We start from the raw sequence: 16,556 nt of genomic DNA, 5'->3' as shown, positions 1-16,556 counted from the left end.
CCATGAGCCTGCTCCTGGCAAATGTGTCCTGAGGCATGCCCAGGGTGCTGGGCAATAAAATCAGTACATCTTCATCTCTTGTGGGAAGATAGAGGAAGGAGTGGGTAAAGAAGTAGTAAAGCAGGAGAAAAGGAGTAAAGAATCTCCTGTCTCTACAGTGTCTGTCATACTGGAGAGAATCCATCCATTAGGTGATGGGAGGCTGGTTGGTCAGAAAGTAGTAAAAGGAGGTAGGTATTGTATTCAGAGGGCAGATCCCTCTATATTTCCCTCTTACATTTCCCCTTTGGAGAGGAGATAAGAGAACTGAGCAAAGGAAGCCACACTTCTGGGTGGCATTGATTTAGCAACTGTGATAGAAGTTGGTTACAGGAATGAGCTCTCCTCCAAATTGAAGTTCAGAAGTTATTGCTAAAAAAAGCCATAAGAGTTTTTAAAAGCCTATTTTTCCCAAAGTTTTTTACTAGAAATCGGAGGGAATTGACTCCAGGAAAGGATTGAAGTGGAATGAGAAGCTCTGGAGTGAAGATCTAGAGATTCGTGTCAGATTAAGCTGAGATTGAGAAGAGGAGAGAGATCCAAAGGAACGTATTGTACATCAAGTGGAATTCTTTAAAAGAGTTATTCCAGAAGAGTTTCCTGCTTCTATTGCTGAGTGTTAAGCTTAGGTATTTCCACAAAGCACTCCTTTTTGTAAATAAAGAGTAGAACATGTATAGCTATATTATATTATAGTTATAATCTAATCCCAAAGCCCACATTTTTTTTTCTTAGTTTGAACACACAAATTTATTACATGAAAAGATGACATTTAAACTGAGTAAATTGTTTCAGTGTTGGATAAACTTTCAGCTGAGGTTGTACATTTATAGATACAGAACATATATATTTGTCCATTCATTTAACAGTTATTCAGTGCCTGCTCACTGCTTGTCATTACATGTAGTGTTCATATTATTAATGAAAATTTAGAAAGCTTATTTTTAAAGGCTGTAATGTGTAAAGAAGTTGCACTGGCAGTAAGTCATAGAATTTTTAAATGGAAAAAAGTCAGTAATGGAAAATTTGGGAAAAAAAAGATATTCTTCTGCAATGTACTTTATCTTAGAAGTAGAAGTTGCTGAAATACTGACCACATTATGCCATTGCAATGAGAGCACAGAAAGAAAGGTTAATACGTGCCAAAGGCAACTAAAAAAAAATCAGGGGAAAAAAAAACATTCCAACTGTGATGCCTTTGGGATTTTGCTATAAATGAACCTGTTGGACTTTTTTCCTGATGCCAGAAAAGGGGCTGCAATCTAGCATTATTTATGTTTCAGTTATATTTATTAACCCTGTTATTCCAATGCTTTCACAGTAAACATAAGAATCCCTGAACTGCTCCCAATTTTCTCTTCATTTCTCAACAGTCATCACAGTGTCCCATCAAGCCAAAAATCCTGTGAGATCCTTCCTCTGGAATAAGAGCCTTTTTCACAGCAAGCTTTCCAACAGGATTTTAACTCTTCTATGTAGCTGGCCAAAACACTGAACCAGCAAATTGAAAACACACAGTGGTATGTATGCTTGGGTCTTAATGAAATTTCCCATGTGTGCTATTCAGTCAGCTTCATACATTCTCAGGACAGGTACTGAAGAGCTGAGGACTCAGGCAAGTGCTCAGAGGTGAGAATTTGTCCAGGATACACAGTGTGTGAGTTCAGTCTAGAGAGTGGACCCAGCTGTGGGTCTTCTCTTTAGCATGACGGCTGTTCCCTTTTAAGAACTGTGTCCCATTCAGCCTGCCATGGCTTCTACTACCTCCCCAGGAGACTTCACTTCCTGTGGGAAAGAACCACTCATTGATAATATCTCAGGGAAAGTCAGAGCAGCATTAGAATAATCACACAGATACCCTCTCTCCACTTCTCAACTATGGCTTATTTCCATTTGCCTCCGAGGACACTGATGTGAAAGGGAACAGTATGATACTGACATCAATGAAACCCACCTTGTTCTCAGTCTGAGGGTTGGTTATGCTCTGAAATATAAAGGGGAACTTGGTTCCTTAGAGACTCATCTGAGCCCCACCATGCTAAATCTTAACCGTGGTCAGTTCCATGGACTCTATTTAAGAGAAGGTGTTTCAGAGGACATTGAACAAGGTTCTCAAGCCAGTCTTCTGCAGGTAAAGGCTGTGTCTTCCAAGGCAAGCCTTTCTCTCCCCAACCTGTTGATGGCACCAATTTGACTTTTGGTGGATATTATCCCCCAAAGGAGGGTGCTCTGTTTTATTCACTTCTGTATGCCCAGAGCCTAGAATAGTGCCTGACACATGGCAGTTGAAGGGGAAATGTTGCAAGTTATTTGTTGAAATGTACATGTGATTGACAACAGTGTCAAGATGCTCAATCTATACATAACCACTTCCATTTGGCATCTAGAAACTTACACAAGAGGATGGTGGGGATTTAGTTTGATACACTTAAAATTGCAACAGGAATTCTTAGACCCTCAGCTCAGCTTCTGGAAAAATCAACTAGTCCCCCTGTTTCTGTTTTGCCAACTGTGAAAAGGGGTCTGGCCAAGTCTTCACTGTGACAGAGTGAGGAAAAAATGTGAGCACAGTGTTTAACACCTAACAGAGCGATGCATTCCAGCGAGGTGCTTGTCAACTCCACTCTTAGCTCCTTCTTTTTCTGAAATGCAGATATGGAAAACTATAGAGTGAGATGTCTATCAAGAGTCCATCCCTCTTGTTTCTGTCTTCTCCTGATAGAATTATCATGGATTCAGCACCAGAATGTTTGTTTAGGCTAAATATTGGTCCCCAGATTGGATGGATTGAAGCTATTATAGACAGTGCCTACATGTCCTAAACCAGCCTTCTGAAAATGTACTCTGTATGAACAGGCAAGGGAAGGACAATGTATGTGGCATGTCAGCAGTCCCATAACTTCTCTGTTACAGAGCAAGATTCCCACAGAGTTTGAACACAGAATTATCTTTAAGGAAGGCGCTGTTTGGGAGCCAAGGGACCCCAGGCAGGGATTCCTAACCCCAAGCCCTATTCCCAGCACCCCTAACTGTCTGTAGTTATGTGACCAGGGCAAGGCATTTAACCCTTGGGACTTAGCTTCTTTGTCTGTGAAATAATGCTGGCTTCCTGCCTCTCAAGGGGACAGAAGGAAGAATGATTTAATATTTACATAGCGCATTGAGAACCTCCAAAAAGGCAGCATACAACTGGGAAATATGATATAATGGGAAGATTGTCTTTTAAGTTGTTGGTCTCTGCTCAGCCTTTCCATATGTCTCTGGTCAGCCTTGTTCCACATGTACAGTATTAAAATGACAGGTGAAGGGGTTTGATTGGATAATGTGATAGTCAGGCATTGTCAGAAAAACATATATATATATATATATATATATATATATATATATATATACATACATACATATATAAAATCACCAATATGATATGTATATATGTATATATGTATATATATATATATATATAATATATATAAGGACATACCTATATTTATATATACCTAGGATATAGGCATGTATTTTTTCATTTTGCTTCACTTCATTGCACTTTACAGATATGTTATTTACAAACTGAAGTTTTGTGGTTAAACTTGGTGTTTGCCTGGTGTTGAACAAGTCGGTTGGTACCATTTTCCCACTAGTATTTGCTCACTTTGTGTTTCTGAATTTATCTTACTAAGGTCAGCCTCACTAACCCCAAAGCTGAGGGCTTACTCTGTCAGTAGTTGGGACCTATACCAATGCCTTATTATGGTCCCAGGAGCTGCCTGTGGCTCAGATCATGAACTCTTTATTGCAAACTTCAAACTTAAATTGAAGAAAGTAGGGAAACCACTAGACCATTCAGGTATTACCTAATTCAAATTCCTTATGATTATACAGTGGAAGTGACAAACAGATCCAAGGGATTAGATCTGATAGACAGAGTGCCTGAAGAACTATGAATGGAGGTTCATAAGACTGTACAGGAGGCAGCAATCAAAACCATCCCTAAGAAAAAGAAACGCAAAAAGGAAAAATGGTTGTCTGAGGAGGCCTTACGAATAGCCAAGAAAAGAAGAGAAGCAAACAGAAAAAGAGAAAAAGGAAAGATATATCCATCTGAATGCAGAGTTCCAAAGAATAGCAAGTAGAAATAAGAAAGCTTTCCTAAGTGATCAATGCAAAGAAATAGAGGAAAACAATAGAAAAGGAAAGCCTAGAGATCTCTTCAAGAAAATTAGAGATATCAAGAGAATACTTCATGCAAAGATGGGCATAACAAAGGGCAGAAATGGCATGAATCTAACAGAAGCAGAAGATATTAAGAGGGGGCAAGACTACACAGAAGAACTATACAAAAAAGATCTTCATGATCCAGATAACCACGATGGTGTAATCACTCAACTAGAGCCAGACATCCTGGAATGTGAAGTCAAGTGGGCCTTAGGAAGCATCCACTATGAAGCTAGTGGAGGTGATGGAATTCCTGTTGAGCTACTTCAAATCCTAAAAGATGATGCTATGAAAGTGCTGCATTCAATATACCAGCAAATTTGGAAAACTCAGCAGTGGCCACAGGACTGGAAAAAGTCTGTTTTCATTCCAATCACAAATAAAGGCAATGCCAAAGAATGCTCAAACTACCACACAATTGCACTCATTTCACTTGTTAACAAAGTAATGCTCAAAATTCTCCAAGCCACACTTCAACAGTACATGAACCATGAACGTCCAGATGTTCAAGCTGGATTTAGAAAAGGCAGAGGAACCAGAGATCAAATTGCCAATATCTGTTGGATCATAGAAAGAGAAAGAAAATTCCAGAAAAAAAATCTACTTCTGCTTCATTGATTCCACTAAAGCCTTTGACTTTGTGGATCACAACATACTGTGGAAAATTTTTAAAGAGATGGGAATAGCAGACCACCTAACCTGTCTCCTGAGAAATCTGTATGCAGACAAGATGCAATAGTTGGAATCGGACATGGAACAATGGACTGGTTCCCAATTGGGAAAGGAGTATGTCAAGGCTATATACTGTCACCCTGCTTATTGAACTTATATGCAGAGCACACCATGCGAAATGATGGGCTGGATGAAGCACAAGCTGGAATCAAGATTGCCAGGGGAAATATCAATAACCTCAGATATGCAGATAAGACCACCCTTATGGTAGAAGGTGAAGAGGAACTAAAAAGCCTCTTGATGAAAGTGAAAGAGGAGAGTGAAAAAAGCTGAAAAGGCTTAAAACTCAGCATTCAAAAAATGAAGATCGTGGCATTCAGTCCCATCACTTCATGGCAAATAGATGGGGAAACAATAGAAACAGTGAGAGATTTTATTTTTGGGGGCTCCAAAATCACTGCAGATGGTGACTGCAGCCATGAAATTATAAGATGCTTTCTCCTTGGAAGAAAAGCTATGACCAACCTTGACAGCATATTAAAAAGCAGATACATTACTTGGCTGACAAAGGCCCATCTAGTCACAGCTTTGGTTTTTCCAGTATTCATGCATGGATGTGAGAGTTCGACCATAAAGAAGGCTAAGAACCAAAGAATTGATGCTTTTGAACTGTGGTGTTGCAGAAGACCCTTGAGAGTCCCTTGGATTGCAAAGAGACCAAACCAGTAAATCCTAAAGGAAATCAGTCCTGAATATTCATTGGAAGAAATGATCCTGAAGCTCCAATACTTTGGCCACCTGATGTGAAGAACTTACTCATTTGCAAAGACCCTGATGCTGGGAAGGATTGAAGGCAGGAGGAAAGGGGGATGACAGAGGATGAGATGTTTGGATGTCATCACTGACTCAATGGACATGAGTCTGAGCAAGCTCTGGGAGTTGGTGATGAACAGGGAAGCCTGGCGTGCTGCAGTCCATGAGGTTGCAAAGAGTCAGTCACAACCAAGCGACTGAAATGACTAAAGTGACTACACTGAACCTCTTCCATCTTGCAGGGAGCGGAGACTTGTCCTCACTGGAGTAGATACACTCTAGGTGTCGATCTGCCTTTCCTGCCCCACAGTGCTTCTTCCAGGAACTCTGTCCACAGAACCCATTTTCGAGCATCATGGTACTTCCTGTAGCATTGCTTCTGATCAGTGATTTTCATAGCATTTCTTCTTTGATGGCAAAGGGAATACAGCAATGTGCCCTTGGCTGTGGAATTAACTGGTTTTACCGAGGACAGCATCACCTAGAAACAACTGGGCAAATTTTGAAAGCTTACTGAGACAGTGTGACAGCTAATGAAGACTCAAGTGTGTCAGATGGGAGTCAACATCCTGAAAGGGTGGGGTGCAATCTTAAAGGGTGTTGTACATGCTGTGAAGGATATAGTGTATATTTGAAGCATAATGGTGCTATCTTACCTCCCACAGCCAGAACATATGGGTCTTGTTATTAAGGGGTGGAAGCAGCTTATTTCACCAATGAACCCACAACCCAGTTGTAGAATTTTTGCTTCCCATCCTGGCTTCCTTGAGCTCTGTTTCCTTGAAGATCTTGGTCCCCAAAGGGGAGCTGCTCACCAGGGGATACTCACATATGTCCAGGGCTCCAGGTGAACAACCCCAATCAGGAAGGCACTTTGGCAGACCTTCTAAAGAAGCAAAAACATGACTGATGTGTCTGTGAAGAATCCAGGAGAAGGACAACCCTCATAGGCCCCTGCATCTGGAAAATGCATTCTGGGTAGTACTGGAAGAGTTTTGATTCTGTCCAGTTTATACAACAAGAGAGACATCAGTTGTGTATACTGATTTTTATTTATTTGTTCATCTAAATGGAAAGAATAATCAGGTTCTTCAGGTCTGCAGAAACAGAAAAACTTTTTCCAGCCCTCTGAAGCACTAGATACAATTAAAAAACAACAACAAAAAAACCAACAAAAAAACACTTCCTTATTCTCTTGTCTGCATAAGTTACAGCACTAATTTAAAATAAACTTAACTTAAAATAGAGCAGGGCTGCTGGTGAAAACAAAATTAGTTAGTCTGGTTACTCCCTCATTTAGCCATCACTGGTGATTCTTCAAAGGTTATTACTATTTATAAACTCAGCTTCTTTTTAAATATTCATTTATTTATTTGGCTGCACCGGGTTTTAGTTGTCACATGTGGGATATAGTTCCTGGATCAGGGATTGAACCTGGGTTCCCTGAATTTGGAGCATGGAGTCTTAGCCACAGACCACCAGGGAAGTCCCCTCTACTTGTTTCTTGATAAAGGGCCCACCTGTGCCTTTAAAACATTGCTTGTTTTGTCCATATTTTAATGCTGTAGTTAAGAACATGAACTCTGAAATCTGATGCTTGTGTTTGAATCCTGGCTCAGTTCCTTTCTGGCTATGTGATCCTGGGTAAGTCAATTAACCTTTCCATACCTAAGTCCCCTGTCTCTAACCTGAGGATGGTAACAGTGTCCATTTTGAGTGTTTGGAGCATTCATTACAATAACATAGGCAATATGTTACAATAGTGCTTGGCACATAGTAAGCAGTGAATCAGATCAGATCAGATCAGTCACTCAGTCGTGTCTGACTATTTGCGACCCCATGAATCACAGCACGCCAGGCCTCCCTGTCCATCACCAACTCCCGGAGTTCACTCAGACTCACATCCATCGAGTCAGTGATGCCATCCAGCCATCTCATCCTCTGTCATCCCCTTCTCCTCCTGCCCCCAATCCCTCCCAGCATCAGAGTCTTTTCCAATGAGTCAACTCTTCGCATGAGGTGGCCAAAGTACTGGAGTTTCAGCCTCAGCATCATTTCTTCCAAAGAAATCCCAGGGCTGATCTCCTTCAGAATGGACTGGTTGGATCTCCTTGCAGTCCAAGGGGACTCTCAAGAGTCTTCTCCAACACCACAGTTCCAAAGCATCAATTCTTCAGCGCTCAGCCTTCTTCACAGTCCAACTCTCACATCCATACATGACCACAGGAAAAACCATAGCCTTGACTAGATGAACATTTGTTGGCAAAGTAATGTCTCTGCTTTTGAATAAGCAGTGAATAAATGTTAGCAGTTGTTATTGTTAATATTATAATTTGGCAATGCTTGCTCTAAGTTAGCATGCCAGAAATATAAACCATTTTATATCCCCTTTCTCTACAAACCTGCAGAACACCTGCTAAATGACTGTTATGGATTGAATTCTGTCCCTTGTTCACATCCCCTCCTCTCTGCCCTGAATTTTTATGTTCAAGTTTTAACCCCCAATGAGACTGTATTTGGAGATGGCACCTTTAGGGAAGTGATTAAGGTTAAATAAGGTCACAAGAGTGTGGTCTAATCTGAGAGGCCTGGTGTCCTTAGAAGGGCCAGACATTTCTGTCTCTCTACATGTACAAAAAAGACAGGCCATGTGGGGACACAGAGGAAAGGTGGCCGTTTACTAGCCTGGAACCAATCCCATTGACACCCTGATCTTGGACTTCCAGCCTCCACCACTGTGGAAATAAATGTCTGTTATTTAGCCCCATCAGGCTGTGGTATTTTGCCATGGCACCCTGAACAGACTAAGACGTTATGAAACATTTTAACTCATATATTGAAGGAGAGACAAATGGGCAGTCCTAACGTAGCATGTCTGATGCCATCCTCAAATGCCATTTCTCCTTGTGGGAAAAATTTAACTCTACCATCTCCCGTGGTGGTGGTGGGGTTGTCGGGAGGAGTCATATACCATCAGGACTACTGTCCACTTGCTTCCCTCAATATAACTGTTTTTTACAGAATTAATCAAGGCTTCAGGATGACTTTCAGCTATGTAGAGGATAGTTATTGTCCGTGAGGAGCTCTTACTCTTACTTCTTTCCTCTTCCAACACAGATGATTTTGTAGGACTAAGAATCTGGCCCATTGAGTCACAGCTTCCCTGGTGGCTCATACGGTAAAGAATCTGCCTGCAATGTGGGAGATCTGGGTTTGATCTCTGGGTTGGGAAGATCCCCTGAAGGAGGGCATGGCAACCCACTCCAGTACTCTTGCCTGGAGAATCCCATGAACAGAGGTGCCTGGGAGGCTACAGTCCCTGGGGTCACAAAGAGTAGGACATGACTGAGTGATTAAGCACACATCTGTCCATTGAGTCACCGGTTGGATTCTGGATTGGTGTGACCCCATAGATCTTTAGCCTTCATTCCCTCAGAATCTGGGCCACACTGGCTGGAGTCCTGGCCATTTCACTTCAAGGCATGCCCAAAGCCTTCCCAGGGTCTTCTGGTTCCCTGAGACCATGCTGCTCATGGCTTCTTCCTCCTGAGTCCCTGCCTCACGCCATCTGGATTTCTACCCTGCCACAAGAAGCATGCATGAATTTAATTGTCCTAACTGAAGACTTGGGGATCTCAGGAAGATTTGGTTGTCACTGGATGTGAGGCCTTGGAATTTTCTCTCTCCCCCCACCCCAATTTTCTCCTTACCTTTACTTTCTGAATTTCCTAAGAACTTTTTCTTTCAATCAGAGAAGACTTTGGCTGAGTTCTAAGACTTAAACTTGCAGAAAGCCTGGTTAATAAGATGCTTGCAGAACAAAGAGCCTTCCAATTTACAGCAGTTTTGCATATCAGCTTATTGTAAATATAGTATGTGTGACATATGTATGATGATATGTATATTGTATCCATGCTATTTCATATATATTATGTTTTGACTATACAAAATATTTATACTTATAAATAATCTCTTTTTTTCTTACTACATGAAGAATAATAAAGGCAATTGGGAGATAAAAGGAACTGCCTAATTTAGAAATAAAGATTTAACTGTAGAGTTTAGGTCTCTTCAGAGTCACTCATTGACTTGTGAAAAGCTCTTTGGAACTTCTGAATCTATTTCTCAGGTGTAGGGTGTTCAGAATCTGAAAGTAGGAATGAGGTTAATCATGAGACCATGTAGCTGTAGGAAAATCCAAGCAATGTGGCTTTGGCTTTTCAGATGTTGAAGGCTTTCCTAAGAGCATTGTTAAAACATAAGAGATGGAAAGGGAGAGAGAGATTCGGAAAAGTTTATTAGATCACACAGAATTTCCAAGGTAAACTCTGAGACGGTAAAGTTAGATTTCTGTGCCATTTGAGTGTAAATGAACTACTCAGAATATACAAAACGTACGCTGAGTACTCATGACAATTGACGGCAATCATTCTAAGAAGGCCATGTCTGGAGCGCGCTTTGTGCCTGCAAAGCTTCCACCTGGTCGGTGCACAGGGCTCCGGAAGAGGGCTGGGCCGTGTCTCCCCACACTTTTTCGGCCGCGGACCTCTGCGCTGGCGCAAACACCGAGTTCGGCCGGGGGGATCCCGGTCCAGCGCCTACTGCGCTGTCTCCCCAGCACTCCGCGCCACTGGACGGCTTCCCGCCTCCGCCCCTCCCGCTGCCGCCCACGCCCCAGCCACGAGGGGCAGGAGGCGGCGGTGGCCGGATCTCTCTGTGCCCTTTTAAAAGCCTCCCAAGCGAGGCCCCACAGGAGGATCCAGGCGGAGGAGGGAGCAGCACGCTGAGCTTCCGCAGAGGTGCGTGGAGCCAGGTCCCAGGGCTTCGCCTCCCGCTGGTGGGGCCTGGCACTTCGGGTTCCCCAACGCTCTCGCTCCCGCCGCGGGGCTCCCCCCCTCCCCTGGCCATGCGCCGCGGGTAGCGCGCCTGGGGCGCAGAGCCAACCCGGCGGCTCCCGCCGCCCGCCCTCGCCGCCGGCATGCTGCGCCCGCTGCGGCTTCCCGCGCTCTGCCTGGCCGGCGGGCTGGAGGCCGCCGGTGGCTGCCAGCTGCCCTCCTAGTGGAGACCCCTGAGCGAGGGCTGCCTAGCGGAGCTGGCCGAGATCATCGTGCACACCAAGGTGCTGGCGCTGCACGAGGAAGTACACGGCCTGTACAACTACCTGCCCTGGTAGTATGAGGTCAGCGACACAGGGCTTTTCTACTCTGCTGAGATCGAGATGCTGTGCGACCAGGCATGGGGCAGCATGCTCGAGGTGCCTGGGGGCTCCAGACTCAACCTCACCGGCCTGGGCTACTTCTCCTGTTACTTCCACACTGTGGTCCAGGATTACTCCTATTTCTTCTTCCTCAGGTGAGCCTGCCAACTCTCGCCCATACCATCCCTTCGGCCAATTGGCATGGCCAGCAGAGGTACCTTTATCCCCAGCAGGCTCAGGAACTCCTCCAGAATCCTGTCTGGGCGATGTTAAGTGATGCCCTGGTCTCCTTCCCATTTTCTGCTCTTTGGTGTTCCTCACGTTGAGTCTACAGAGATCTTGGGTGCCTCTGGCTAACACTGTTGGAAAAACAGGGATGGCTCCCGTGCTTAACCAGGGAAGACTGTTTCAGGCCAAAGCTCAAGGTGGTTTCCAGCAACAAAGAGCCCATTTTCAATAGCAGAGGTTTATGTGGGGGGTAATAGGGGAAGAAGGCCCTGGTCACAGTGCTCTCAGGAGTATGAAGGGCAATCGGACAGGAGCCCTCTCTGGTTGCGTTCCATGCAAGTTGGTCTGTGGTGCAGATGAGATCCCTGTGGATAAGTGTTCAGGCGATGGCATCTCCTGGAATTTGAAATAAGAAAGTGGAACCCTAATTGAGGTGGAATCCTTATAGAGAAGGAAAGCTATATTTTAAAGTGGATGCCGTGGGTGTTGTTTGGATGGACAGTGGTCAAAACCAATCCAAACATCTTTGGAATCAGATGGTTGTTGGAATTCTGGCTCCATTCTCCTGTCATTTTGAGCAAGTTACTGACCTTGTCGAGAACCTCAAGAGCCTCACCTTCATAATGTGCCAAACAAGGTTGGTTGAGATTAAATCCTAGTAACTGATGCAGAACACCTTGTGCAGGTTAGATGAGAAATGTGTAGTTACTCAATCCTGCACACCTGCTTAAATGCCAAGAGGGGACTGGTGTGGAATGCAGCCCAGCTGTCCTCTTGTTTCACTCAGATTCGCTCATATCAGCTGCCAGCAGACCTCAATGCCAGGCTCTTCCAAATAGCAAAAATTTATAGAGGAAGGGCCTGGGGGCGGGGGCATTAAGGGATTGGGAAGGTGCTCACAGGGCTGTGAAGAACAGAGAGGTGAATTAGACCAGGCCTTGTCTGTTGGGAGACTCCTGGAATCTTGTGAAGTTCCATGAAAGTTTGTCATGTGGTCACAACGAAATGCATGTAGATAAGGGTTCAGGTTATGGGCTCAAGTGAAGTTTGCAATACAAAACAGCAGGTGGAACCCTAATGCATTGGTTCTCTCCAGTTTGAGGAGGAGGCTGATACAGAGGAACTGGAAGGAACCTCAAAATGGAATCTAACAGATAGTGATTGGACAATAAGTCCCATCTTCCCAGTATGTGGCATAGCATTAAGGGTATTTGGAATGGCCATGACCTTGGTCTGCAGACTAACTTTGAGCTCTTGAGATTTCACATCACTGAGAAAGAAGACAGGTTCCACAGAGGGGCGTCCATAAGCTCATGGTAACACCTGTTTTCCATATTAATGCCAGAATATCTAAGTTTAGAATACATGGCGTGCTTTTTGTTTGCTTGGGTGGTTTAGCCAGATTAAGTTGAATTAAAAAAAAAATACTGGAGAAGTACAGTTTCTAAATAAAACTGGCAAGGAATGAGGTAGTACCTTCTTGATATGGAGAAACTTAGATTTTTACATGTCTTTATTTAGGGAAACCAGCTCTAAAACTATTCAACAAGAAAACTTTATTTTCCAAATTAAAAAAATGCACTCTTTACACCACCATTAAACAAAGAAGGATGCTGATTTCATCCTCGTTTTATAGATTGTACATTTAAGCTTAGAGAATTTAAGAAATACGTTGTGTGTCAAACAAGAGATAAGTAGCAGTGATAGGACTTGAATCTTGGGTCATTCCAATTGGCTTTCCTTTGCCTGGGAAACAAGGAACACTCCACTAGGAGAAGGAAGGCGGCTTGGGAGATACACAAATGTTCACCCGCACCCATCCCCCAATTCACATGTTTTGAAAAACTTAAGGATAGATACATGCAGTGTGAGGTAGAGAAACAGTCAGAGAGAGTGACTCCTCTAATGTGAGCCATGTAGATGTGTAATTGGAAGCTCCATGTAAATCAGTGAAGATAGAATATGCTCTCACACTGCACAAAAATATCTCACAATGGTTTAAAGACTTAAACATAAGACATGATGCCATAAAACTCCTAGAAGAGAACATGACCAAAATGTTCTCTGATATAAATTGGACCTTTTTTTTCCCTTAGGTCTGTCTCCCAAGGTCATAGAAATAAAACCAAATATGAACAAAGGGGACTGGATCAAACTTACAAGTTTCTGCACAGCAAAGAAAACCATAAAAAGAAAAAAAAAAAAGACAACCTAAAGAATGGGAGAAAATATTCGCAAATGATGCAATAGACCAGGGCTTAATTTCAAATATACAGACCATACAATTCAACAACAACAACAAAAACAATCAAAAAATGTGCAGAAAACCTTAATAGACATTTCTCCAAAGAAAACATGCAGATGGCCAGTACACACATAAAAATATACTCAGTGTCATTAATTCTTAGACAAATGCAAATAAAAGCTGCAGCCAGGTACCATCTCCTATCAGGCAGAATGGCTATCATCAAAAACAGAACAAATAGCAAATGTTGGAGAGAGTGTGATGAAAGGGGAACCCTCCTACACTGTTGGTGGGAATGTAAGTTGGGGTAGCCACTATGGAAAACAGTATGGGGGATCCTCAGAAAATTCATAGGTCCACCATGTGACCCAGCAGTCCCCCTCGTGGGCATATCCCCGGACAAAACTCTAATTCAGGAACATACATGCACCCCCATGTTCATAGCAGCACTATTCCCAACAGCCAAGATATGGAAACAGCCTAAATGTCCCTTGATAGTTGAATGATTAAAGAAAATGTGGTACATATATATGAATATTACTCAGCCATAACAAGAAAGAAAGAATGCCATTTGCAGCAACATGGACAGAAATAGAGATAGTTATACTAAGCGGAGTAAGTCACAAAGAGAATAATAAATACCATATTATATCACTTATATGTGGAATGTAAAATATGACATGAATGAACCTATTTACAAAACAGAAACAGACTCATGGATTCAGAGAATTAACTTGTGGTTGCCAAGGGCAATGGAGGGAGGAAGATGGATGGACTGGGTGTTTGGGATTGGCAGATGCAAATGGCAGATGTTACATTTGGAATAAACAACAAGGTCCTACCTTAGCAGAGGGAACCATATCCAATCTCCTGGGATAAACCATAATGGAAAAAATATTTAAAAAATGTATGTATATGTATAACTGAGTCACTTTACAGCAGAAATTAGCACAATATTGTAATTAAACTCTACTTAAAAAATAAAAAAGACGTTGTATAACTGGCAACACTGTCACAGTCTTCTGTTGACTCTCGATTCAAGATGGTACACCCCATGGGTGTCCAGTCTACAGCTCTTGCCTCCTTTTTTTCCATTAGGATGGATGAGAACTATAACCTCTTGCCTCATGGAGTCAATTTCCAAGATGCCATCTTTCCAGACACTCAAGAGAACAGAAGGATGTTTCCTAGCCTTTTCCAGCTTTCAAACTGTTCACAAGGACAGCAGCTGGCAACTTTCTCCAGTGACTGGGAGGTCCAAGAAGACACTAGGGTAAGAAATGGCTATACCCTGTGCTACAGAAAAATAACAAGATAGCTATGACTCATATGAATGTTGTGAGCAAGGGAGTCAAGAGTCCTCTTCCAAAGTCCAGATCAAGAAGTATTTTTCACCCTCTCCACAGCTCTCCCAGAAGCTGACAAGTGCTGCTCATAAACTCTGGAGCCCTCAAGCTGTACTGTGTGGCATGAGGTTCCTCAGAGTGAGGAACCTTCTTGTCCCCAGAGTGAGGGGACAAGATGATCTGAAGGTTGGCATGCTGTGCCTCAGTTTCCTCTTCTGTAAATTGGAAGCCATTGTAACATCTGTATCTTAGGGTGGATGTGACATGATTTAACTATGTAGGGAATGTCAATAGGAAAAGCCTTTAGTGAGGTGTTTGAGAGTAAGCACTCAATACACTGAACTGTTATGACTACTTCTGTTGTTGATTTCAAATACTTATGTATGTTTTCACTTGGCCCTGCTGGGTCTTGGTTGTGGCATGTGGGATCTTCAGTCTTCCTTGCAGCATGCAGGATCTTCAGTTGCAGCATGCAAACCCTTAGTGGCAGGATCTAGTTCCCATGGAACAGAAGGATCCAAATCACTCTGGGCATGATGATAGAAAAGGCATCTTTCAGTCTGAGGCAGATGCCTGAGTTGTGGGGATATTTCGAGGACTATCGCTTTCTCTGTGCAGTGGCATTGTTGCAACTGAGCCAGGGGAGCAGGGAGGCCATGGCCCATTGCTCCCAGTCTCCCACCAAGGTGTTTATAGGACCATGTGACAGACCACAGGAGACAGTTCTGATGTGGGTTAATGAAGCAATGTGCATGTATTAGGTGGTTTCCTTCTTTCCCCCATCTGTGGTGCCCTGGGTGGGGGCGCTGTCTTTCTCTTGTCTGGTGGGTGGGCCTAGGGGAGTGGCCTTGTTCTTCCAAACCTCCTGCCCAGGCCTCCATGGCACCTGGAGGCTTTCTTCATGTTCTTTGCATAGAAACTGTTCTCATCGTGGGCAAGTACATCTGACTGAGGAAAAGTGTTGATTCTTCCTTTCCATACATTACCCAGGGTTCCTTCCTTAGGCCTGCCCTACTTAGAGTTCTCAACTCCCTGACCCCTCTTCAAGATTTGCCAAAATTTTCTGAGTGCTTGTCATATATTTCACTCCCCACATGGATCTAAGCACCTTTCTTTCCCTCTGCCACACTCTTTTTTTTTTTCTTTCCTACCCAACTCTTAATCTGTGCCAGCACCCATTCCACATTGAACTGGACCCACCAAGTATAAGCCTGAGATCCCCAGCCTAGGTCAGACCATAGCATGTTCAAATTAAATCTTTTTAGTCTTGGTCCTGTGGTTCTCCATTTTGTTGGATTTTTGCTTCATGTCCTAAATCCTTGGTAATAGTACATTGATGTCAAGAGATCAGATATTGATCCAAAAATTCCTCACAGCTGAGCCCCAAACTCTTTAGAAATATAGCTGATTAGCCCTGTGGTCACAGAATAAAGCTATTAACATTTACTGCAATTAGATTTTCCATCATTTGAATCCAATAGAACAATGGGACTGTGGAAAATTGATTTAATGTGAAGGCAGTCCTATTTTGGGTGGTCAGATGTTGATCTTGGGGAGAATTCCTTTTCCCTTTCATCATCCTGGTTTCTTAGATAACAGAGGGTGGGTATGTGTGTTTGCACTGAGTCAGAAGCTTTTGGAGAAGAGAATTAATTGTTCCAGGTTGCTGAGCTGCTGCAGAGCCAAATTGAGGTGTTGATGGACTTTGTATGTATCACATGTTGGCTCCTTCTGCCCACTTTGAAAGGTACCACATCAGAGCTGAGTTAAATTAGCTAGTTCATTTGAGAATTTAGGTTTAAAA

General features: G+C 43.1%; 1 pseudogene; it reads left to right on the top strand.

Annotated features, from left to right (window-relative positions):
* The first annotated feature begins 10,452 nt into the window (after positions 1 to 10,452).
* Positions 10,453 to 15,004, top strand: LOC123332730 (annotated as a pseudogene).
* The last annotated feature ends 1,552 nt before the right edge of the window (positions 15,005 to 16,556 follow it).

This window comes from Bubalus bubalis, chromosome 3 (assembly GCF_019923935.1).
Source record: "Bubalus bubalis isolate 160015118507 breed Murrah chromosome 3, NDDB_SH_1, whole genome shotgun sequence".
Lineage (NCBI taxonomy): Eukaryota > Metazoa > Chordata > Mammalia > Artiodactyla > Bovidae > Bubalus > Bubalus bubalis.
Note: the sequence above shows the minus strand (reverse complement) of the source record. Positions and strands in the feature narration are given on the sequence as shown.